Here is a 26,616-nt window from a genome sequence, read left to right as displayed (position 1 = left end):
TTTTGACCCTCTTACCAAGTCTAGTCTGAGAGCTATTGCTGCTGCTACTGCTGTTGCTTCTGAACCATGGGTGTGGCCTACACCCTGGTGTCACAGACCTCTCCTGCTAACTTTCTAAGTTTTCTATGGCTGGAAAAATTTCTCATCCTGGCCTTTTGTTGTCTCTACCACCCCAAAATTTGATTTGACATGTTATTTTGAAGTTTTTCAGAGGGGACTGTTGGAAGAGTGGCTGGGTCGCTGCCCCTAGTGTAGCATCTTGGCTTAACCCTCTCTACCCCCCATCATCTTTGCTTTTTCTGTGTAGTCATAGCCACGTCATTTAAGCTTTTTGGACTTCAGTGCTTTGGGAGCTCTAGATTCTCCTTGACAGACAGAACATATACACATACTTAAAACACATTAATGACTTGTCATCATTCAGTCAATATCCATGTGGGTTCAAACATAAAGTCAAAATGATGACAGGAAGTACATGGGACCATCAGATTTAGTGATATCCTTTTTGGATTCAGTCCTCTATGGCCCCACTCCTTCTCTGGAATGACCTATACAGCCAAAATGGCTTCACTTTTTATATTCTGGAGAAAGGTAACAGAACCCAATATTCCTATTGGCCATCCACTTTACAATGTACCTTTATCATCTTAAATAATCCCAGAATAAGCAGGCTAAGTGATCCATAATAGGCCATACCATAGTGTAATACTCTGTTTCTTTATCTGTAAAGTACAAAGATTGACAAATTGTCTCCAGGTTCCTATCTGACTAAATCCTGTGCCTGCTGTCGAAGAGGGAGGAACTGTCCTCTTCCCCCTAGTCTCACTCCTTGAGAGGAGGAAAAAGAGGAGACTTAGATCCATTCTCAGACCTGAGATGTTAGCCTGATCTGAAACGAGAATACATCAGCAACTGTCACACACATACCCCTAAATCTGATCAGCTCAAGCCAGTTAGCTCCCTGGATCCTTCTCTCTGTCTACAGAGAAAAGAAGACCTGCCCTCTGAGAATATAAGGCTAACATCTCTCATGCATTTCAGATGAGCTCATCTGTAGGGTTAGGCAAGAACTCAGAGGAGCAATTAAGGTGGAATCCCCAGACATAATAGGATAGAAATTTCTAGAGCCCTTAATCCCTGTTTTGCTCTCCCTTTTTCAATTTCTAAATTTATGCTCACTAATCTGATTAGATCACTGACTCTAGGGGTTCTAGACCCTGATAAATTTAGATCCAGAGTAATTTCTTGCTATCTCCTCACTTGAAAAGGCTTCAGTTCTTTTCTACCCATATTTATTTTAACCTTCATAATTATCTAGGTATTAGATAAATATTTGTTGAATTAGAATATTAAAGTATGATGGAAGGAAATTCTTTTGCTTCCATTTTCTCTATCAAGAAGACTATCTTTAAACTAGAAAGGCACTTTGTTTAGTGATAAAGATAAAAATGTGGAAAATGACCATAGTCCTTGTCCTCACAGAGCTTATATAGAAGAGGTAAAGCATGTACACACACAGAAAACTTAACATAAGATCAGATTTCACAAGGACATGGAGGAGATCACATTCAGCTTGTAGTATCAGGGAAGTCTCCATGGAGTAGGACACCTTGAGCTGGACTTGAGAGAGAAAGTAGCATTCCAAATATGGGGGACTTGAACAATGAGTGGACACTGGGAAGTGAAGAAAGTAAGGTAAGACTGGGAAAGTATGTAAAAGGAAATATCTAGAGGTCTTGAATTCCAGTCTAAGGAACTTGTTTTTTATCCTTTAGGTAATAAGTAGGCACTAAGATTTTTGAACTTGAAAGTGACATGGTCAGACATGTATGACAAATAGTCTGCCCTATAAATGGGGCCATCATTTCTATTGCTGTCTTCTTCCTCAGAGATAGCATAAGATAAAAAGACTTCTTGTTTTCTCTAGCATATTTTTGTCAGTTTCAGCGTATTCTGCATTTAGCCTTCCTGACATTCTTACAGTAAATTCAACATTTTAAACTGTTTTCTGTCTTGTATTCATCTGTGACCATTCAGCTTACACTTCCTGTATTTCAAAGCTGCTTTGAAAGCAGAGCTTTATAAATGTTCAGGAAACACCTGGGCATACTGTAGTTATGAAACAGATGAGATGGACATAAAATGTTTTAACTCACAGCATAAAACACACAAAATTAGGAACCTAAGGATTCTAGGGAAGGAGTGACTATGTAGTGGCCCCAACACAGTACTGTATAATGTGATAGAAATATCACTGGACTGAATGTCAGACCTGTGTTCTGATGCTGGCTCTATTATGGACTAGCTATGTCATGTTGGGCATGTCACCTTTTACTACTTTGTGCCTATATGAAATAAGTTGTTAGATTGGGTTATATCTAAGTCCTTTCTAGACTTCATAGACTTATGTGAGTCTATGAACAGACCAAACTTGCAGTGTATACTGTCATACATTTTGAAGTTGGTCAAATATTCCAGACACTACATCCTTCATCACTCTACCCATCCCAGTGCATCTGCTACCTTCTCACTTTGAAGTAGACATTAAAAAAGGCAAAAGAAGAAAGTAGTATATTCAGTTAATGGGTGTCACTTTTTAGAAAGAATGTCAAACCAGAGTTCATTGAGAGACTTCCAGATCACATGACTAACAAGATGGAAGATTAGTTATTTTCTTCATCGTTTCAAGGTATCCTAGGTATCCTCTCAAAGCCTCTCCAAAATAGCAATAATGAACCAGAGATAAAGCAGCCTCAGCTATTCCCATAGTCTAGGACACCAAGAACTTAATTAAACAAGGCAAAAACCCTATGAACTAACAGTAGAAAAGGTTAATTACTAACCTCCTAATGCTCTCATTAAATATCCTCTCTCCCATCCCTTCCATACCCCTAGTAACAAGGCTTCATAAAGTAACTCATGTATCTGAAACAAAACTCATCTCTACACTGCAGCTCTCCTCTCTATCTTCACACTGTAACAGCCAGTGCCTCAGAGATCCAAATGGCGAAACTTACACAGGCTTTGTTAGCAATCAGGAGTTTGATAGCATTAACTAGCGGCAGCACTCCATCCTGCAACAAAGCCTACCCAGAGAACTGAGGGACAGAGGGAATTAGCACAGACACATGGCTGAGGGGAGCAGTATGTGACACTCCACTAAGGTTAAGGGAAAGAACCCGGGATTTATCTGGGACCAATTCTCTCCCCCCAGAAATATCTCAGGGCAGAGACCAAGACTGGTGAATTAGGAATTTATCCAGCATGGGAGGAGGAAGTAGCTTTGAGATTCAGCCCTCAGAGAAATTTCCCATCAAACAGGGAGAAGTCAGAAAGTGAGTAGTAGGGGAAATCAAGAAAAAAGGCTGAAATTAACAAAGATCTCAGGAGAAAGAAAACTAAAGACCTTGAACACAAATAGATAAACCAACAGGAAAGATTAATAGCAGAAGGGAAAATAGCTCCCAGATTGGGTAAAAGAGTTCCAATATCTCTGAATAAGTTTTGCAAAACAAAGGAAAAAGAATCAACACCTGATAAGGCAGAGAAGCCCTTGCATTCCCAAGAGAGCCTGGAACCACAGCAAGATGTTCCTAAAGGCAGTGTGTTAAGAGATAGGATTACTCCTCTGGTTCTGTATCTCAAGGAATAAACAAACACTAGTAGCAGTAATAGCAGCGGTATTGCCAGCTACTAAATTTCTTCATTCTTTTGAAACCACCAGTGTACACACAGAGGAAGGATATAAAGGCTTGATTGGGTTTGCTAGCCACTCATTTTCAAATGTCGTAGTCTCTGAGACAAAGTCAAGTATACAGGAAAACAGCTCTGCCCAAAACTTCAGGATGGTTCTTGGTAGGCACAGTGGTTTCTATATGTTTCTATTTGACACTGTTTTTATATGTTGAAAGACAAAGGAAGGTCCAACTTTTTCATTTGTCTTCTGAAACCCTTTACAGTGTAGCCCTACCTATCATATCTCCAGACTTATTTCATGCTTTGTGTTTTACATAATCTATCCTAGCCACTACTGAACCTCAGCCTTATTTTAGCATGTTCCATCTCCTGTCTTTGTGTCTTCACTCAGGCTTTTACCTATGCTTGGAATGTATTCCCAATAATAGCTGATATTGCTATTGCTTTTAAGATTTATAAGATATTTTCTTCAAACAGTTCTGTGAAGGGGGCAGTTCAAGTATTATTTTTCTCATTTTACAGATGGGGAAACCGATACTCAAAGGGTTCCCTTTCCTCTTCCCCCCACCTCTGATGAAACAACTAGTTAGTGTCAGAGCTAGGACTTCAACTCAAGTCTTATGATTCTAAGTCTCATGTTTTTTACATTACCCTGTTTCCTCTAGTAAAAGGTGGTTGGAGGGAAGGGATAAGCAGGTGATCAGTAAGAATTTTGGGAGCCATATAGGAAGAAGAAAATTATTGAAGTGGAAGCCAAGCAGCAGAAAAAACATTTTCAAGGAAAAATAGAACACTAGGGAATATAAGGGAGAACAAGTAAGTTAATGCTAATTAAAAGAGGTGTCAGAAGGGGAAAGACAATAAGAAAGTTGAAATGATTACACTTAAACTCTCCAGTGTTTCATTGCAAAGAGTTAGTGAGTGAAGAATGGCAGAATGATCCCAGATAAGAACAATGGATCCTGGGTCATGTGAGAGGACCTTCTCAGTGAATATAGGGGGTAGGTAGCATTTTAAGGTTTGTACAGCACTTTACATATAGCATTCTTATCTGATCATTTTAAGACCCTATAAAGTAGGTACTATTGTTTAGATAGATTCAGTGATTTGCCCAGGGTGGTTATATGAAAGTTTTCAAACTTAGGTGTCTAACTCCAACACTCTATCTACTGTATCACCTGGTAGAAATGTGGGATACAAGTGGATATCTCCTTCTCTTTGATTTTTAAAAAAATTCTTAACACCACCAACCCCATCTTGAATGTGGTCACTTGGTCACAGTTAAAGAGTTTGATAAATCCTGGATGTGGTATAGTACCACTTTCTACCACAGTAGAAGTCAGCACAGTTGAATTCACACTTCTCCCATGAGGAAGGGGAGCAAGTCATATAAAGACCATAGTTCATCCAGCACCTAGATCAGTACTCTGCACACAAAGGATATTCAACAAATGTTTGTTTTGAATTCTCTTGTTTTAAAGAATTGCTGCTGTGTGCAGGGAAGTCATTCTTAACCTGGGATCCGTGACCTTGGTTTTTTTTTTTAAGTTTCAAATTCCAAATTCTGTCCCTTCCTTCCCCTCCCAAAGACAGTAAGCAATCTGATATAGGTTGTACATGTGCAATCATGTAAAACATTGCCATATTATTCATTTTGTAGAAGAAAACTCAAAAAAGAAGAAACAGAAAGTGAAAAATAGTATGCTTTAGTTTGTATTCAGATGACATCAGTTCTTTCTCTAGAGTCAGATAGAATTTTTCACCATGGGACTGTCTTGGATCATTGTATTACTGAGAATAGTTGTTCATCATATGTACTATGTATAATGTTCTCCTGGTTCTGCTCGCTTCACTCTGTATCAGTTCATGTAAATCTCTCCAAGTTTTTCTAAAATCATCCTGCTCATTATTTCTTATAGCACAATAATATTCTATTATAATCATATACCACAGCTTGTTGTTCTGCCCTTCCCCAATTTCCCTCAATATCCAGTTCTTGGCCACCACAAAAAGGGCTGCTATAAATATTTTTGTATACATGGGTTCATTTCCCCTCCCCCTTTTTGGGGGATCTCTTTGGGATACAGATCTAATAATGGTATTGCTGGATCAAAGGGTATACACAGTTTTATAGCCCTTTGGGCATAGTTCCAAATTGCTTTCAGAATGGTTGGATTACAACTCCACGAACAGTGCATTAGTGTTGCAGTTTTCCCATATCCCTTCCAACATTTACCATTTTCCTTTTCTGTCATATTAGCCAATTTTATGGGCATGAGGTCATAGCTCACATTTTTTTTAATTTACCCTAATCAGTAGTGGTTTGAAGCATTTTTTTCATGACTATAGACAGTTTTGATTTCTTTGACTTTGGGTTTTAAAAAATATTGATAACTATATTTCAGTATAATTGGTTCCCTTTGTCATCCTTTGTATTATATTTTTTATCAATTTAAAGGCATTATCCTGAGGAGTCCATAGCTTTCACCAAACTGACCACCAAGAGTGGTCTGTGACACATAAAAAAGGTTGAAATCCCTGATTACATAGAAATACTGCCCACCAAGAATCTCTGCCTTAAGTTAGTGTGCACATGTTACACACAGATTCTTCAAGCTGTACACAATCTCCAGCTGTATTGGTTCTTGAGGTACCAGATTTCTTCATTCCCTTTATTTGGCTGTTTCTGGGAAATCCGTGTATCAGCGAAATAGCTGCTATTATGATTGTTAGACAAATGAGTAACAGTTATAAACATTTTCATCCCTTGGTCCAGTCTTCACACACTAAGAGCACAACCTTATTGAGCCTGGAAGGTCACCAGTTGCTAAACTACTTCCATAAGGGGAACCTTTACCTGCTGCAGGATTTATTATGTAGTGTCCTTCCTAATTCCTCTTTTGTCAGGACCAGGCTGTCAATTTGAAGATGACTTCACACCCTTTAGTAGGAAAGGTTGCAAAGTGTTTTTTGGATAGTCCAGTAAAGAGCCAGAATTCAGTGAGCTAGAGAGGAATGGGGGTGATGGGGAAAGGAAATAGGACCATAAATTCCAAAATTTGAACTGAAAGAGCCAGCCTTCAGGGGCCTGATCCAAACTCTTCATTTTAAGGAAATGGAGACTTGTTTTACCAACAGACTGTACCAAAGCAAATTCATGCTTCCTTTTTTGGTGATGTCTGGTTTCCATTTTAGTTATTTGGAAGTTTTTTTGATTGTGGGGAATCCAATAAATATTTTTTCAAGTTTGATGGACTTTAAGTGACTTGGAGATATTAGTAACTGCCTCTCAATGATTTGGAGGAAGTGAGTCTCAACATACTTCCTGAATAAAATATATTTTTAAAGGAGGAAGAAAAGGTAATTAATCAACAGCAGGGAGGAGGTCAGGCCAGACACAGAGAACAGCTTTGAAGAACACTCTGATCAGCAGTACTTTGCGTGAAACATTCACATGGTGACCATTTACAGTTTTTAGGGGACTTTGCTTTCTACCTTGCTACTTTCTCTTATTGTTTGCCAAGTGTATTAGCTGATAATAAACCACCTTAATATATTGCTGATGGAGCTGTGAGTTGGACCAGCTGCCCTAGAAAATGATTTATAAATATTCAAGAAAAGTCACTAAATTGTCCATGTTCTCAAAAGGCTTATTAAACTAGCCATGCAATATTGAGTATATGCCCCAAAGAGGGACAGGGGGAGGGGGAATCCTACCTATACCTGTCATCCTACGTGGCTCTACCCCTTCTCTGTCAAACTCCTACAAAAAGCTGTCTGTATCTGTTACCTCCACTCACTTTTCTCCATCCTTTTGATATGGCATAGTTCATCGTTTCATGGCCATCGTTTCATTATCTGATAGCCAAATCTGAATTCACTACTTTCTCTGTCACCATTTTTCTTGACCACTGCAGCATGTTGAACACCTTCTCCTTCTGGATATTCTCTCTTCTCTGGGTTTTCACGACATTGTTCTCTTTGGTTCTCCCACTTGTCTGACTGTTCCTTCTCAGTCTCTTTTAATAGATTATCATCCAAATCATAACCCCAAAACTCTATCCTGTTACCTCTTCCCTTTTTCCCTTTAACCTCTCTTGTGGTAATCTCATAAACCCCTGTGGATTTAGTTATCATCACTGTACTGATGACTCTGCTGAACTATAGCCCCACAACATTTTGAACTGATTATTTCATAGGCATCTCAAACCGAATGTGTCTAAAACAGAACTCATTCTCTTATTTTCCCCTGACCCCACCCCATCCTGCTTTTGAACCTATTCATACAGGGCACTACTATCCAGATTCCCAACCTTAGTGTCATCCTTGGCTCCTCACTCCACTTATCTAAGCAGCTGTCGGATCTTTTGCTTTTTACCTCCCCAGCATCTCTCACATCTATCTCCTTTTCTCTACTCACACAGTAACTACCTTGTTCAGGCACTCACCATCTCTCTCCTAGACTATCAAAATGTCCTTCTAATTGGTCTTGCCTCATCATTTCTCTCTCTAGTGCTTCCTACAAACAGCAGCCAAAGTAATGTTCCAAAAGTATACAAGTATACCTCTGACTATGTCATCCTCCCTGTAATGGGAATGCAAATTTGGAAGATCTTCCCTGCCCCTAGGCTAAAGTGCACCTGAAGCCTGGGGTGGGAGGCTTGTTTTTCAGTAGATACTTTTTGATTGGCTAGTGGGTCAATAAGGTTGTTACATTCTCTGAGCCAGGAGAAGGCTATATAAGCCCTGATGTGAGGCTTTGTTTTGGGGGGCTCACTTTGAGAAGTGTTCTGTGATTTGATCTGTATTCTGGGAAGCCGTTGTCCAGGGCCCCCCCCCCCCCCCTTTGAAAAACCCAGATGTGGAAACCCAAATGTTGACTGAGTATGGATGTAATGGTTGGACAGTTTGAAATCTGTCTACTAGATCTGTTTCTGTCTTGATAATTCTGTCTGTGTACTTTGAAGTTCGGGGTGCTGACCTTTTCCCCTGAACAAGGTAAACGATATATGTTTGACTGATTAAAGTAAGCTTGTCAACCCATTTTGAGTTGCTTTCCTTTATCAAAGCAGATCCAAGAACCTGTGCTAGCAGCCACCCTGGGAACTCTGGGGTGCTTGCTGCTACACTCCCCCAGCCCAGGAATCTTCCATGGTAGCCCACTGCCTCCATGTGAAAATGGAAACCTTTCATTTAGCATTTAAAGACCTTCACAATGTGGCCTCAGCCTCATTATATGGAATTCCTTTCCATACACACTGTGGTCTAGCCAAACACACCTTCCTGTTCTTTCTTACACATGGCCCTCTATCTCCTGTCTCTGTACCTTTGCACTGGCTGTCCCCCACATCTGAGATACACTCTCCTTATTGCTGCCTCTTAGAGTCCAGTAATACTTTCTTTCAGGTTCAACTCAAGTCCCACCTTCTGCATGTAGCATTTCTTGATGAATCCCCCAACTGTTAGTGCCTCCTTTCCTCTTCTGCCAAAAAATGATCTCCTGTCCATTTTGGATATCCGGGTATGTATATGAGTTGTCTCCTCTCCCTAGATTCTAAGCACCTCAAAGTCAGGGATTGTTTCACTTTTGTATTTGTGTCCCCAGGACTGAGCACAGCACCTGACTTATCAGGCCCCTTAAATGTTTGTTGATTGGTTTATTCATCCCTCCATGCAGTTTCAAATTCATTCTGTACATAGCTGTGCAAAGGGACAATGACTAGAAATGCAATGTCATATATGTATTGGGAATAATAGGTAGGCTAGTTAGTTTGGACAGAGGACATGAAGGAGAACAGTGTGGAGTCAACCTAACCACCTCTGTGGTAGATCTCTCTGGTTCTCTGGAGACATTTTCCCTTCAGTTGTCTATTCCCAGTTACACTCAGACTAGAAAAGGTAAGAGTAGTGATTAACACTGCTTGTAAAGACAGAGTAAATGTGTAAAACATAAAAAATCACCGTACCCAGAGTGAAAGGTCTCAAGTTTGTGTGAGGGAGCCCCAAAAGAAGGATACAGGATCACCATCATAGATACATCCAGGATTACCACCTTGGGGTGTGTAGTCTAGGGAGATTTCTGCAACACATTTGTCCTGAGAATCTATATTCTTGATCAGTTCAAGGAGACTTGCTCCCTCTTTGTTGTGATTGCCTTTGCCTGTGCTACCATTCTCCTAGTTCCTTGTGGATTCTGGTGCCTTCCCATTCAGTAGCTGGATTCCTTTTCAAGTCTGTTTCTCAGATTAAGTGAACTAATCTTTAAAGGTCACCCTGAAGCCTGGCCCATTATTCTTTATCTTATCTCATTGGTTCTGGTTTGATTAACTCATGGGATTAATCTAAACCTCATAAAGGGATCATGTAGCCCATGTTATATCTTTTATAGTTAAACACTTTGTTTTCCACTCCTTTCTATGGTAAGATCACTCCCTTACACAAATGCAGAACTTTTTGTTTTTAATTATCACAATTTCTTTTGGTAGAAATTTAAACACTAGATCTTTGAATCAGGGAACCTAAGTTTAAATGCCAGCTCTATAGTTACTATGTGACCCTTGACAAATCACTTAACTTTAGGGCTTCCACATCTTCTTCTAGAAAAGGGTAAGGTTGGAATAAATGATCTCTAATGTTCCTTACAACTATGGTTCCATGAGCCTTTGTATGCCTTATCTATGGCAAGGATTTGCACTATACACCTTTTAATATGTAATTGTGCACTGAATGGTTGACCCCTCAAACTGTAATGTCAGCCACATTGCTGGGAGGTTTTTTGTTTGGGGTAGAGGCGGAGTGTTCTATGAGGACTTGGAGCTGGAAGGTACCTTAAAGATCAGTAACATTTTGCCCAGGTAAAGACAATTTCTCAAGATCACCTGGGTCATGAAAAGCAGGGCTAGGACTTATTCCCATTCCAATTCATGAAACATCAAGTACTGAGCACCTGCTATGGACTCAGGCACCATTTCCCTGTTGTGCATGAATAAAAAATGCAGAGTAAATACAAAGAAATTGGAGGAGGGGAGAGTACTAACAGCTGGAAGGCTACAGAAGGGCCTCCTTTATGAAGTGACCCTGGGACTCTGCTTTGAAAGAAGCAGCAGATTCTACTAGAATGAAGTGAGGAGAGACAGCATTCTGACCACACAGGAGAGTAAGGGCAAGGGTTCAGGAGTAGGAGATGGGATGTCCTTCATAGATGGGGAACAGAAAGAGGTAGAGGGAGTATAGAGATGAGGGCTCTGGAAACTAAGTGCATAGGGAAGGAAGGCAGACAGGCCCATCTATGGAAGGGATGCCCTTTAAAAGGCACCAGTGAGTATCAGGAGTCTTTTTGCCAGCTTCCTCCAGGCCTAGAGCCTGTTCTCCATCATGGGATTACCACACAGACCATTTACTGTGGTCATACAGGAGGCTGAAGTTGACCGAGGAAATCTAATTGAGATCAGTGTAAAATCTTGTCCTTGCATTTAGAACGGAAAGAACTCCCTTAAAGCTAGAAAATAACTTTAATGAAAAAGAAACAGGGGTTCTTAGAGGTTGTAAGCTTAACATGAGTCAGCTGTGTGACATTGTAGCCACCCAAAGAGCCGATGTGATCTGAGGATGTGTGGGCAAATGTCAGCATGATATTAAGGCCAAGGAGAGTGATGACCTCAGCTTTTGCATTCATCAGTTTTGAGTACCATGTCTTAGGAGCAAAAGCATATCCAAGGGAAGGCAAGCAGGAAAATGAGGAAACTGGAAAACATGCCCTATTAAGTGATTCATTCAAGTAACTGAATCAGTTTAACCTGCCCCAGGTTAAATAACTCTCACAGAAGAATTATTATTACTATTCATAATGGGGAAAAGGAATTAGGTGTGTTCTATGTGGCCTAAGCAGAATTAGAACCAGTGGGGATAAGGGTGGAAAGGCAGTAATAAGGGGCCAGATTTTGGTTCAATCTTAGCTTTCTAACAATCAAATAAGGATGGAGACTGGACCTGTGATTTCACTGTCTAAAAGTATGTGCAGTGTTCTTCATATACATTGTCTCTACCTTTCCATTTAAGGGAGGAGGGTACATTTTTTCATCTCTTCTTTAGGGCAGGTCTTTGTCATTAGATAGCTTTTAGTCTCTTTTTTTTCTTTTCTGTTTATATTGTCATAATTATTTAGAGAGGCAGTAGTGTAGTGGTTCTCAAAGTTCAGCCCCTTGCGGTCCCTGACACCCCTTCAGAGGATTTGCAAAGTCAAAATTGCTTTCATAATCATATTAAAACATCGTTTGTGGGAGTCAAGATGGCAGAGTAGAAGCAGGACCTCCCGCTGCTCTGGCTTCCACCTTCCCCAATCCATGTAAAAAGGGGACTCTAAACAAACTTTGGAGCTGCAGAACCCACAAGAAGCTCACCTCCTGCTGAGGACAGCCCAGCAGGCTGGCAGCAAGCAGCCAGTACAGTGCTCTGGGAGCCAAGCCCAGCACCACTTGGGACTGAGGCTTTAGCCCCAGGGTGAGCCTGACCAGCTGCCAGCAGGAGGGACTCCAGATCAGCAGCAGCTATGGCCGTTTCTAGATTTATCAACACATAGATGCGAAGGACAAAGTGAGAGGTCAGTGCAGTCTGGACTTTGGGACACAGTAAGTGAGAGCGCATGCTTTTTGCCCCTGGGGGAAAAGCCGCTGAGATGCCCAGCACAGCCAGCCAGCACCATGTGGCAGGTTCAGCTCCTGGCCTGCAGAGTGTAGGGGGACCAAGCACCAGTCTGAGGGGTAATTGCTTTTGCTTTAACCTTCTTGGATCTGGATTGCAGTCTAGGGTGGAGGTCCTGGGGTATGTGTCCAGCTTGCCAGAGCGTGTGGAGGCCTCAGAGAGGGCATCCATCTATTCCTCCAGCAGCTGAGAAAACCCCAGCATTTGGGACAAAAGCTTCCCTGTCCAGTGGCAGAGTCCTACTGTGGCAAAAAACCCAAGGGTCAAGTGACTGAGGGGTAACATGACCAGGCAAAGGAAACAAAGCAGACAGAAGATTCCAACATTAGACTCCTATTTTGGGGACAAAAAGGAGCAAAGCATGGAACAGTAGAAAGACAGTGAAGTCAGTACTCCTGCACCAAAAGCTTCAAAGGAAAATACGAGCTGGTTACAGGCCATAGAGGAAGAGAAACGAGAACAATGCAAGAAAATTACGAAATGAGAGCCAACAGCCTGACTGAGGAAAATCACAGCTTAAAAAATAGACTAACTCAAATGGCAAAAAAGGAGAATGCCTTAAAAATTTCACCTTTTAAGTATCATCCCTTCCTTTTAAATTGGTCCTGTGCCCTCTATCTATGTATACCTGTAAACATGTATACACACATTCACATATGTATTCATATGCCCATATACCCTCATATATAGACATATATATGTACATATGTATATATATGTATATATATGAGGGTATATGGGCATATGAATACATATATACTCAAATATATATATACTATTATTGCATGTAATTAGGAAATTATACAGGCACTGCGGCATAGAGATCCACTGGAAAAGTCGAAAGGGCTATGGGAGAAAATATGGGAGAGAGCAGATTGGAGGAGGGGATATCCTGTGGCACTGCTATTTTGGGGCGGTGGGTAGGGGAATAATGGGGAAAAAATTTGTAACTCAAAATCTGGCGGAAATGAATGATGTAAATCAGAAGTCAATAAAGCATTTGAAAAAAACATCATTTGTTTATTAAAATAATCCTTCTGTTTCCAACTCTATATCTGCATGAGGCCAGATTTTCTTCATATACTTTTAACTAAAATAACATATAACAAATTGAATGTGGAAACAGATAGGAGAATGCAGCTGTTTTTTATTTAATATTAAAGAATATTGAGAATATATATAACACAATGTTACTCCTTTTGCTAAATTTCTTATTTTGGAAAATAGCTATTATTAAAAATGATACTTTTGTTAACATGAAATTGATTTATTATAGCTATTTTAAGTGAATTAAGTATTTTTATAATTTGTAATGTGGCAAATGGCAGTACCTAGAATACATATAAACAAAAGCTGTTTAAGGTCCTCAAGAAGTCTTAAGGCTATAAAGGGTTCCTGAGACCAGATGTTTGAGAATTGCTGTGGGGTAGTGGACAAAAAGTCTACTTCAGATGCCCAAAAGACCTACAGTCAAGTCTTGCCTCTGAAAAACACTGGCTGTGTGTACTTGGGCAAAATACTCCCATCTCTCAATGCTCATTTCAGCTTCTGCAGAGAAGGTGTTGACCTGCATTCTTAACCTGGGAGTTTTCCTACACAATAAAATCAGAGGTCACATCCCTCTTTCTCATCATTATTTATATTGTTTTCCCAGTTCTACTTATTTAACTTTGCATCAGTTCAACTTCCTGTGTGTTCCTTTATTCTTCCTATTCATTATCTCTTATAGGCATTTTTTGCTACTAAAAGAGTATTGCTTTGAATATTTTGGTTTCTATGTGCTATTTATTTCTTTGACTTGCTTAGGGTATTGAGTCTGAAGGCATAAACTATTTAGTCATTTTCTTAGCTTTATTCTAAATTGTTTTCCATGATATTTGAACTAATTCACAGATCTACCAGCAGTGTTTTAGTGTCTCTCTTTCAGCAAAAGGATGATTATAATATTTGGGAAGAGGGCAGGGTACTGAAAAGTGCTCCAGTAGAGAAAAGGGGAAGAGAGGAGTAAGGAAGAAATCATAGAATGCAGAACTGCTTATTTTCTCTCCATTGCCCCAGTTTCTGCCCTCAAGGCTAAAATAGCTCTTCTACTTGACAGCTTGTTCAGTACTTGCAAGGTGGCCATCATGTTTTCCCTACCTTGTTCCCTTTTCTAGGTTGAACATCCTTAGTTCCTTCGATTGATTTTCCTGTAGAATACTTTGTAGTCATCTCCACTCCAGCCACCTTCCTCTGATTATAACTCTGATTTATCATACATTACTCCTAAAAATATAACCCCTAAACCTACACAGACATGCAGCCACTGCAGCCTTCCTTCTTGACCATGTAAAACTCTTAGGGATTAAGCATATAGAATTAGTGTTAATTGTTCCCCTGGGTGGCCATGTGACTTTCAAAAATATCTAATTCATTAGGCTTCTTTTTTTGTAGCTGATCTTAATTTTATCATCCTATCAGACTAGCTAATAGAGAGGATGCAGACAGGGAGGTGTAGCTGGAGAGGGGTAGTAACTGGAGTTTTTTTCTCTGGAAGATTAACATTAGATTTTTTTTTTAATAAGCAATTGGGGTTAAGTAATTTGCTCAAGGTTACACAGGCAGTTATTTCTGGGTGTGGTAGTAAGTATCTGAGCCCGGATTCGATTCCAGGTTATCCCGACTCTGATCCCAGGTTATCCCAACTCTGGGACCGGTGCTCTTACTCACTGAGCCACCTGGCCATCCCTAAGCAATTGGGGTTAAGTAATTTGCTCAAGGTTACACGGCCAGTTATTTCTGGGTGTGGTGGTAAGTATCTTAGCCTGGATTCGATCCCAGGTCATCCCGACTCTGGGGCTGGTGCTTTTACTCGCTGTGCTACCTGGCTGCCCCAACATTAGATTTTAAAAGAGAGAATTGATTCCTCTGGCTGATCAAGTCCAGCTCAAACTGAAGTATTAGGGAGTTTCCAAGCATTTGACTCATGAGTGCTAGGCTTTGAATTTATTTTCATTTGAAAAGACAAGTGGGGAAATACAGTCACGCTATCTCAGGGGCTTTTTCTACCCTGATTCAGAATAGAATTTGCTGCAAACCTTTTGTGGGGGTTGCAACCAAATTGCGGCTTTTTAGACTTTTTTTTTTTGTGCAAGCAAAAAGAGCATATCTGTTATAGTTTGTGTCATTTGGAATTTCCTCATTCTTAGAGGTGGGAAGTGGAAACATTCTTCACTGTGATTTCCTAAGCAAGCATGATGGAATATTGTTCAAAAGTAGGAAATTTTTCCTGGGAGAGCGAATGGGAGCCAAGTGAGAGTTTATTACCAAGGCATTTTGTGTGCTAAATTTGCTGGATATCTGAAAGAAAAATCCTAGATTACTTTCTTTAGGGGAGAGTTTAAATGTATTCTTACTTGAAAGTAGGGAATCCTGTGATTGTAACATCACAGAATGTTTTCACTGTATGGTCATAGACTGTCAGAGCTGGAAAAAAATCTGAAGAAATTGTCAGAACTGGAAAAAAATCTGAAGAAATTGTCAGAGCTGTACAGAATGTTCATGGGCTCTTAGACATCTTCTGGTCCAGCTGCTCTCAAACTTTGGGGTCTCAGGACCCTGAGGCCCCTAAAGAGTTCTTGTTTATGCAAATTCTATCTACCAATATTTACTCTATTAGAAATGGAAATGTCTTAGTATTATTAAAATAACTTTGACCTTGTGGACTTGCTGAAAAGGTCTTGGGAACCCTACATCATATTAGAAGAACGACTGATCTAGTTTAGCCTCTAATTTTAAAGAAAAGTAAAGTAAGGCCCAGAAACAAGAAGGGACCAGCCCAGCATCACATAGAGAGTGAACAGCAGAGCCTCAATATCTTATTATCAATAATAGGTACAGTTTATGCTATAACATCAACATTATAAAAACAACAATTTCAAAGAACTTAGGAGCTCTGATCAAGGCAAAGATCCATCATGATTTCAGAGGCCCTGTAATGAAGAATGCCACTCACCTGCTGACTGAGAGAATGCAGAATAAATTATATGTTTGGATGTGGGCACCATGTGAATTTGTTTTGATTGATTATGCTTATTTGTTTCAGGAATTTTTTTCTCCCCCCCCCCCCAATGGAAATGGCAGGGGGAAGGGGAATCAGAGGGAGAGAAAAATAAATTATTGATAAAAAATTATTTTTTTCATATATTTTCATATAGATGAGTATGCAGATTAGACCTGTGACTTCATGACCATATGGATTCTGTTATTGAGGAAATTTCCTCTAATGATACAAGTAAATACGTTCTCTGTAACTTGTAGTATTAGTTGCTTAGAACACCAAAAGACAAATTTCTTGGGGTTTTTTTTAAGTTGATGGTTTGAAATTCATATTTTATTTACAAGTGAATGAAGAATCCTCCTATAAATCCTAGTGGAAGAAATCTCCACAGCCATGTGTGGAAAAGTCCATACCCCTTTATACAGTGATTCTGTTAAGAAAAAAATAAGGTCACATGATTTCTTCATGGCACAGTTGTGAAACTGAAAATTCAAAATAAAATCATTTTCTAAAACTCTGTAGTCTTCTGTCTAGTATAAAAGTAACCATTGTGTCACTTGAACTCCAGTGAAAATTTCTGCTCCTAGGAGAGCCAGGTTCAGAGCAGAACATCTAATATCATCCAGAGTATCTGCTCGTGTTCAGGGATATAGAAGCAACTTTCCTTGAGAGCTCAAAGGTCACATAGCCATTGTATATCTGAGGCAGAACTTGAAGCTGTGTGGGCCCTGAGGCCAGCTCTCCATCCACTGCACCACTGAGGAGTGCGGAAGAGAGAGAACAGTGTCAAGAAAACCTAGAGAGAAGAAAGTATCAAGGAGAAGAGGGTGATTGACAGTGGTGAAGGCTTAGGAGAGGTCGGTAAGGATGAGTATTAAGAAAACGCCTTTGGATTTGGCAATTGAAAGATCACTGGTAACTTTAGAAAAAGGTTTCAGTGGAATGATATCAGAAGCCAGACTTCAGAGAGTTAGGAAGAGAATGAGATAATAGGCTACTGGAGCTCATTGAGCACAGGAGTGATGTGACCAGAACTGTACTTTACGAAGATTAATTTGACGTCTGAGGGGAGGGTGAACTGAAGTGGAGAGACTTGAGGCAAGCAGCCCTTCCAGCAAACGGTAGATGACCACTTGCTAGATGTATTGAAGAGGCAATTCTTATTCAGCAATTATGGATTGAATTAGACAGTCTCTGAGATCCCCTCCACTCAAATGCCAAAGTGATTTCCATAAGGCACAGGAACCCTCCTTTTCCAATAAACCACAATGGCTTCTTCTCACCACCAGGATGAAATACAGAGTCCTCTGTTTGACCTTTCCAGTCTTACACCTTTCTGACACTTTCTATTTCTACATGTACTCAAATCCAGTGACCCTGGCCTCCTAGCTGTTCCTCAGACAAGATACTCCATCTCTGGCATAGGGTATTTTCTCTGGCTGTCCCCCATTCTGGAATACTCTTCCTCCTCAACTGCACCTCTGACTTCCTGGCTTCCTTCAAGTCCCAACTAAATCCCTCCTTCTATGAGAAACCTTTCCTGGTCTTCCTTAATGCTTGTGCCTTCTCTCTATTGATCATCCCTAATTTGTACATATTTAACTTGTTTGTATGTAATTGTTCACATTTTGTGTCCTCCATTAGATTGTGAGATCCTCAAAGGCAGGAACTATTTTTTTGCCTGTCTTTGTATCCCCAGTGCTTAGCGCCGTGCCTGACTCATAGTAGGCATTTATTAATCGCTAGTTGACTGACTCGCTGAGTGACCAGAGAAAGGAAATATATTAACTACTTCAGAAGGCAGCCTATCCCCCTTTGAATTACGAAGTTTTGTTTTGTTTTAACATGGAGCCTAAGTCTTTCTCTTTGCAACTTCTAAATCACACTGGGAATAAGTGGTACAGATAGCATTTGAACCCAGGTCTTTTATGACTAACCAAGTTAGTTCCTTACTCTGCCCTGTGTTAAATAGGGATAAGAATACCCACACTACCTACCTCATGGAGTTTTCATAAAATGTAGAGCTTTAAAAATGAGAGCACTATCATTTTTACTTCTGCATTTGGGATTTCATCCTTGTGGGTACTCCTTCCACAAGAGCAGATTGCATCTCCTCCAGACCTTAGTAGATGGTTTTGTGAGTTGCTAGGACAAAAATTATTAATTGGCTAGCCAACTTTCTGGTGATAGGCCTTGCAGAACTTAACTAAGCTATTTTTCTATGAGCTCATGAGGATGTCCTGAGCTTACACTAGACTGCCATATTGAAAAATTTGGAAGCAGTGTGAAATAATTAAAAGAACAAGACTAAGATTATGGAATCCTGGTTCTCACACTCCTTAGCTATGTCTCCTTAGACAATTCACTTTACCTTTTCCAAATTTGTAAGTGGGCTAGAGGGAATAAGACAGCTGTGTTTTGAGTGTTTGAAGTCTTGTCCATGCATTCATAAAACACATATTAGATCCTGCAAGGTGCTAGCAGAGATGAAATCCCAATAAGATCTTGTTTCTGCCTTCATAAAACTTAAAGTTTTACAAGGTAATAAGACAAAAACACAATTCATTTGTATAACTGTATAATAAGCATGTTGGAGAGTTGTTAATATGCTCTATTAATATCTTAAGATGTATTCTGCTTGATCTTAGTAGCCAGATCATGAAACAATAACTGGAAATTGAAGAGGCAGATTTAGGCTTTTGGAAGGGAAAAACTTCCTCATAATCAGAGCTGTCCAAGAGTGGACGGGCTGCCTTAGGAAAAAGTGGATTCCATTTAATTGGAAGCCTTCAGAGAGAGTCTGAATAATCTTATGTTGTATATATTGTAGGGGGATATGGATGACGCCTTACAGCATCTTTTTCAGTTCATAGATTCTGTGATTTATCTTTATCTGTAAAATGAAAAGATTAGATTAGAATATCTCCAAGAGCCCTTCTAATTGTGACATTCTGTGCCCCTGATTTTTAATGAAAGTCATTTGGATATTACTCTAGGTATCTTAGCAGAAGAGTAGCATGATAGAAAAAGCCTTTGAAGAAGATTGTTCTTGTCAGTGTGTATAGGATGGGCTGGCTGGCTGGACCAAGTTGAGATCCGATTGAACAAGGAAATCCTAGAGAGACTGTGATAATAATCAAGTTGTGAGATGACTAAAGTGATGGTTTTAAAAATGGAAAGACAGAAAATAATCTACAAGACTGTTATCACACAAAAGACAGGCATAAAGGTAGAACATTCTGTCAGGATTAGGGAGCTCAGGTTGGGACAACAAAAGAGGAAGCCAGGTCACCATTGAAAGATTTACAAGGTGAAAAAAAGAACAAAATTAAGAAAAAAATTTTAAGAGAAGAAAAAAGATAAGAATCTTTGCCATTTCTACTTCTACCCAAAGTATGCTAATGCCTTTTTTATTTTGAATTCATAAAGTCAGTGAATTCTTGCATTATACCAGATATTAAGTATGGATATTGATATCACATACATTATTTGGGATGAAAAATATTACTGATGTCTACTTAGTTATACTCCATTTTTCCTTATCATAATAGCTAATGTTAATCTTGGTCAGCCAGCCTACTGTCATTTAGAGTTAAATTCACTCATAGTCAAAAAAGAGCTGTTGGGGGCGGCTAGGTGGCACAGTGAATAGAGCACCAGCCCTGGAATCAGGAGGACCTGTGTTCAAATCCAGCCTCAGACACTTAACACAAGAACTAGCCGTGTGACCTTGGGCAAGTCACTTAACCCCAATTGCCCCTCCAAAAAGCAAAAAAAAAAAAAAAAAGAGCTGTCTGTAGTAGTCCTCTAGCTCTCCAGAAGTTTTCAAAATTTGTTTTGATTTTTGTTAGCATATAAATAACAGAAGTTGTCTTTCTTGCCATCTTTGGTGCTTTATCTTTCTGACCCTAAACCAAAATTCAGTTTAATTAAGCAAGGATGTCCTATGTCAGTATTGGGGAAGATCCAAAGTTTAGAGGATACAGTCCTTTCCTTCCTAGAATTCATATCTAGTATGATCATAATAATAATAGCTAATATTTATATAGTGTTTACTGTGTGCCAGGCACTATGGTAAACACTTTACAATTATTTCATTTGATCCTTGCAACAACCATGGGAAAAAGGTGCTACTATTGTTCCCATTTTGTAGATAAGGAACCTGTGGCAAACAGATTAAGTGACCTGCCCAGGATCACATAGCTAGTAAGTGTCTGAGGCTGGATTTGAACTCAGGTCTTCTCATCTCCAGGACATTGTTGAGTTACCTAACTGTCGCATTATAGGAAATTAATATAACACACATACAAAAATTAATATTTCCTGAAAAAAATTGTGTTATAAAGATATGAACTCTACATGAGGTTCCAGGAAGGTCTTTTATTGACAGTAGGGATCAGGAAAGTTTTGTTGGGGAGGTGACAGTTGAGTTGGACTTCAAAGGATGGGTATCCAACTCAAAAACAAACACACAGAGAGTCATGGTTTTCTAGAAAATTTAAACTGTTATAATCTAAAATAGTGAGAAAACCTAAAGAATAGAAAGACAGACTTTTAAAAAGTAATTGAATACCAAAGGTTGCGTTAAGAATGGACTCATAATTTAATTAACCTTCCTTCTCATTCCTCCAGATACTTCTCATTCACATGCAAGTTAGTACTAGTTTCAGAATTCCTGTGGTAAAGGATATTGGACTCTTATCAGAAATATTCACATCATTCAGAAGATGTTTTTCAAGTCCCAAGCATAGGTGGTGAAGATATTCTTTAAATGCCAGTATTTATACTTCTGTTGGTAGGTAGCAATTGCAAATACCAGTTGTTAGTCTGGCCCCCGTTGGAATCAGATGTGTGTTAGATTCCTAAAGAAATTAAGTGGCACTCACAGTTCTCAAGTACAATTTGAAAATATAATTACATCTCAAATGTTCTGATCATTAGATGGATAATTCTGTTTTTCATTCCTTCTCATTCTCTTCCCACAATTAAAATTTTGTGGGTTTTTTTTTAATGACTTTCTTTGTCTGTTGTTCAGAATATAATCTTAGGAGAAACCAATGTTAGAAAAAGGGGCCCTGTTTTGATCTTGTTGGGACTTGAATTAGAATAATAGAATTTGAGTTGGAAGGGACCACAGAGGTCATCAAATCTAATATACAATGTGAACAGGAATCCTCTCAGCCACATCCGTGACAAGTAGTCACCTGGCCTTTACTTGGAGACCTTCAGTGAAGGGAACCACAGCTCTCAAACTGCTTTTTCCCTAAAGCAGCCAGTCTTGTCAGACTGTTAGCATTTATTAAGCACCTACAGTGTTGGGCAAATAAATTCTGGGGGTACAAAGAAAGGTAAGATGACAGGCCTCTCAAGGATCTCACAGACTCTCGGGGGAGTTAACATGCAAAAAAAACCATTTACAAACAAAATACAGACAGGTAAATTGGGAATAATCTCAGAGGTGAGACTAAGAAAGGCTGGAAAAGCTATCAGTGTAACTCTGTTGCTTACTTGCTCACAATGCTCCGTGGACTCCTTAGTCTTTTTCAGATAAAGTACAGACTCCTCTGTGTTTGGTATTTAAAGTCCTTCATGAGCTAGTTCTAGCCTACCTTTCCAAACTCCATATCCTCTGAGATTCAGTCAGACTGGCTTCCTTGCTCTTCCTCATACATTTTATGCCATTTCTCATCTCTGCTTTTGCATAAGCTGTTCCTCATGCCTGGAATTCACTTTCTCCTCACCTCCCTCTCTTAAAATTCCCCATTTTCCTTGTATTTCAGTGTAAGCATCACCTTCCACTATGACTTTGTATAAATTTTGTTTTGCTTTATTGTACACATGTCGGTAGTATTTTTCTTGATATACTATAAGCTCTTAGGCTTGTTGATTGATTGATTGATCAGTTGATTACTTTTCTAGGTAATTCATTGCACTTGTGAGACAACTATAATAATTCTTAAGATGTATTTCTTCATATTAGGGCTGCTTAGGTGGTACAAAATGGATAGAGCACTGTGCTTAGAATCAGGAAGACTCATCTTCATGAGTTCAAATCCAGCCTCAGACACTTAGTAGCTGTGTGACCCTGGGCAAGTCACTTACCCTGTTTTGCGTGAGTTTCCTCACCTGTAAATGACCTGGAGAAGGAAATGGCAAACTTCTTTGGTATCTTTGCCAAGAAAACCCTAAATATGGTCAACAAAGAGTCAAATACTACTCAAATGACTCAACATCAACAAAATTTCTTCATATTAAGCCAAAAATCTACTTCCAGTTCAATTTTCTTTCTCCCATTGCTGTTGATTTGGGTTTCTGGGGCTGAGCAGTGATCATGTACTCCTGAAATCTCTTCTCCCAGTGAATCATCCTCAGTTTCTTCAAAGAGTTCTGGTATGGCCTTTTGTTTCTCTAGTCCCTTCATAAACCAGGCTGCTTTAATAATTTCCAGCTTATCAGTGTCCTTCCTGACAAAAACATGCAAGTTAGTTTTGGTTTAAAAAAATGTACATGTTGAGGGGCAGCTAGGTGGCACAGTGAATAGAGCACTGGCCCTGGAGTAAGGAGGACCTGAGTTCAAATGGGACCTCAGACACTTGACACACTTACTAGCTGTGTGACCTTAGGTAAGTCACAATCCCAATTGCCCTGCCTTCCCCCCTCCAAAAAAAAAAAAAGATAAAAAATGTATATATTTTTATGGAAACCTTAGTTAATGTATATTTCCATTGAGGTACCCAAAATTGACAAATCTAGGCCCTTTGAATCCAGTGCTATTTCCACTGAGAAGATCTGAGTTTGAATCTTGGGTCTGTATTTTATTTGGTAAGCATCATGCCAACCTCTCTGGGCCTCAGTTACCCAGCCTATAAAATAGACAGGTTGGACCATATGATCTCTAAAGTCCCTTGTAATGTTATGATCCGAAGTATTTTTCCAATTTTAAAAGCACCTCATAAGAGTGCTTGGGTAGATACAAAGTTAGGTAGCATCAGGGAGCTCATAGTCAAGGGAAATACAATTAAAATTATAACAGGCAATTATAATATACATTGTTGCATGCTGAATGCATTTATAAAGCTGTGGAACAAGATCCTGTGTCTCTGAGGGGAAAGGTCATTATCAGTCAGGGAATCCTTAAAAGATGGGTAAAAGTTTGTGGATAAAACAGGAAAATTAAAGCCTTCCAGGCTTAGAGAACAGCAGGAGCAAAGGCTTATCAGTCAGAGGGCATGAGGCAGACCTATTTGTGCTCTGTAGATGAAATAGTCCAGGTTTGTTGAAGCATAAAAGCATTGAAGGGCAGTAATAGGAATTCAGGATGGAAAAGTGAGTTGGCACTTTAAATGTTGGGCCAGAAGAGTTTGAACTTTGCTTGGTAGAAAATTTTAAAAGCAGATATTGCATAAATTTTTAAATGTGATAGACATTTTTTCACATGTCCAATGCTGGAATTTTTGTTTGACTATGAATATTTGTCACAAGGATTGATTATTGAAAAACAATAACAATTGAAGAGGAAAAGGTTTGCAATCTGGATAGCTAGAAAAAAGCAAAGAGAACACAAGAGACAAGTGATAAGAAGGCATAGATAATCAACTGACCAATAAAATCAGAAAGCAAAAAAGATTTTGACAGGCTCGAACATTGGGTTGAATGAAATAACATTTTTTTTTATTATTTGAGTAATTTTTATTGACAAAAAAAAGTTGTCTGATCTTTCCCTGACCAGGAATCCCCTTTCCAATATCCTTAGCAAGTAGTTATCCACCCTTAACTGAGAACCCTCAGTAGTAGAGTATCTCCTCCTACCAGAGGCAACCCCATTCTGCTTTGGGATAGCCCAGATAATTTAGAAGTTTTTTTCTTACTATTGATCTGTAATCTGCTTTTCCAACTCCCACTCACTGTTCCTAGAATGGTATCAGAACAGTACATGTAAAGAATTGTTTGGAATAACTAAAATTAAAATGTGTGCAGTTTGTCAAGATGAAGATTTGTTTAAAGACAAGCTCTTGAAGCTGCTTTTGAACAAGAGACACAAAAGTTAGTTCATAGAATCCTGTGTAATAAGTTCAAATACCAGGACTATTGACTTTAATAAAGCTATATACCAAGTAAAGAAAACATTTGAGCAATTAAAAGGTAACTAAAAGGGGTGGCTAGGTGGCACAGTGAATAGAGCACTGACCTTGGAGTCAGGAGGACCTGAGTTCAAATCCGACCTCAGACACTGAACACAAAAATCTAGCCATGTGACCTTGGGCAAGTCACTTAACCCCAATAGCCCTCGCCAAAAAAAAAAAGGTAACTAAAAGCATAAATTCAACCATTTAGTTTTGATGTCAGTGAAAAAAAAAAGGATAGATTTGAGGAGTAAAAGTCCCATCATAGATGGCTGTTATAAAGCATGAAATTGCATAAGCTTAGATGAACATGCATAAATGAAAGGTGTTTGGATCTGTGTTGCAAAATATTTTGGCAAAACCAAAATAAAAATCCCAAAAGAAAACTTTTCCAGGTTGTCAGCCAGAAGATAATGAAGAAGATATTCAGAAAGCAAAGTCAGCACACCAGGGCAAATGTAGTGCCCTGAGCAAATCGCATAGAAACAGGACCTGGTACATCCATTAAGTGGTATATCTGGCAAGTAAAAGGGAAATTAGAGATACATACGTATGTATATACACATACACATATACAAATATATACATTTCTGCACATACATATATTTATATTCTCTATATATCTAATCATGGATAGATAGATGATAAAGTGCTTCCCAGTCAGAAGGATGTGCATGCAAATGTGGCCTTGTACACTTATTAATTACGTGACCCTGGACAAGTCACTTCCCATCTGCCTCAGTTTATCTGATAAGCACAATAATCATAATCAGAGAAACTCATTAGAAGTACTAGTGAATTATTTATTTAGGCCTAGAATGCTTAAATGTTCTTGTAATAGAATTTTAATGAGTTAGAAAGGCAGGCCATGTCAGAATTAACAAACACTTGGCCAAGAATTTATTTGCATCTTTCTGTCAGCACTTCCAGTGGAGGGGCTGCTGTCTCTTCGCCAGCGCCATGCCCGCCCTCAGACCCCTCATGAAGCCTAAAATTGTCAAGAAGAGGACCAAGAAGTTCATCTGCCACCAGTCCAACAGATATGTCAAGAGAGAAGCTGGCATAAACCAAGAGGCATTGACAACAGGGTGCGGAGGCGATTCAAGGGCCAGATCTTGATACCCAATATTGGTTATGGAAGCAATAAGAAGACAAAACACATGCTGCTAAGTGGATTCAGGAAGTTTTTGGTGCACAGTGTCAAAGAGCTAGAAGTGCTCCTGATATGCAACAAATCTTATTGTGCTGAGATTGCTCACAACATTTCCTCTAAGAATCGGAAAGTTATTGTTGAGAGAGCAGCTCAGCTGGCCATCGAGATCACTGATCCAAATGCTAGACTGAGAAGTGAAGAAAATGAGTAAAAAGCTTTGCACATTTTTATTTGTGTTAAATAAACCTGTAAGCTACTACCAAAAAAAAATATGTACATACCCTGTGTATCTGAAGATAGATCCAAGAATCCAAATGTATTTGGCCTTCAATCTTTCTCTAATTTAGGCTTATCTGCCTACCAAAAAGAAAAAGAAGAAGAAGGGGTGGGGGGGGAACCCATCAATTTCTTCATATGGGACAGGAAAAAGTAATCAGTCATAGCTGCAGTAGTTTCCTTCCCTGAACTTTAACACTTTGCTTGTAAGCTATTACATTGTCCCTTTATGCCAAAGAGTTTACTTTAAGTGGCCAGAATTTTAAAGGAAAATATTTTTCTTCCTTAATAGAAAGCAGAAAAATTGAAATGGGTGAAAACTGAAAAGAGAGGGGCCTTTGAAACATTGAAGGAGGGGAGGAGTGAATAACAGTTGATAGCTGTCAGGGTTCTGTCACTTTTTCAGGGTCATATCCAAGAGAAAAGGGCAAGGTTCAAAAGGTATTTTGAATATATTATCTTGGCTACAGCTATCTCAGATCAACAGCTTAGAAACAATACCAAATCATTATTGCCAAAACCATCACTATTTTTTGATTCAAACCTTGGAGAGCTCACAGCAGAACCCTGGAGTTGTGACATTTCTCCAGAGAAAAACAAAGAGAGACTACCAGGAACAGCAGACTCCA

At 39.2% G+C, this 26,616-nt stretch overlaps 1 protein-coding gene and 1 pseudogene across 1 annotated transcript in view; both read left to right on the top strand.

Moving 5' to 3' along the window:
- The window catches only part of FCHSD2 (FCH and double SH3 domains 2), a 366,482-nt gene that overhangs the window by 208,128 nt on the left and 131,738 nt on the right, over positions 1–26,616 (top strand). The window lies entirely within an intron of this gene.
- LOC138148365 (large ribosomal subunit protein eL32 pseudogene) lies at positions 23,164–25,981 on the top strand (annotated as a pseudogene).

This window comes from Petaurus breviceps, unplaced genomic scaffold (assembly GCF_028583685.1).
Source record: "Petaurus breviceps papuanus isolate PSGF00001 unplaced genomic scaffold, PetGlider_PUasm1.0 90823, whole genome shotgun sequence".
Classification (NCBI taxonomy): domain Eukaryota; kingdom Metazoa; phylum Chordata; class Mammalia; order Diprotodontia; family Petauridae; genus Petaurus; species Petaurus breviceps.
The sequence above is the reverse complement of the archived record's forward strand: the minus strand, read 5'-3'. Positions and strand labels throughout refer to the sequence as shown.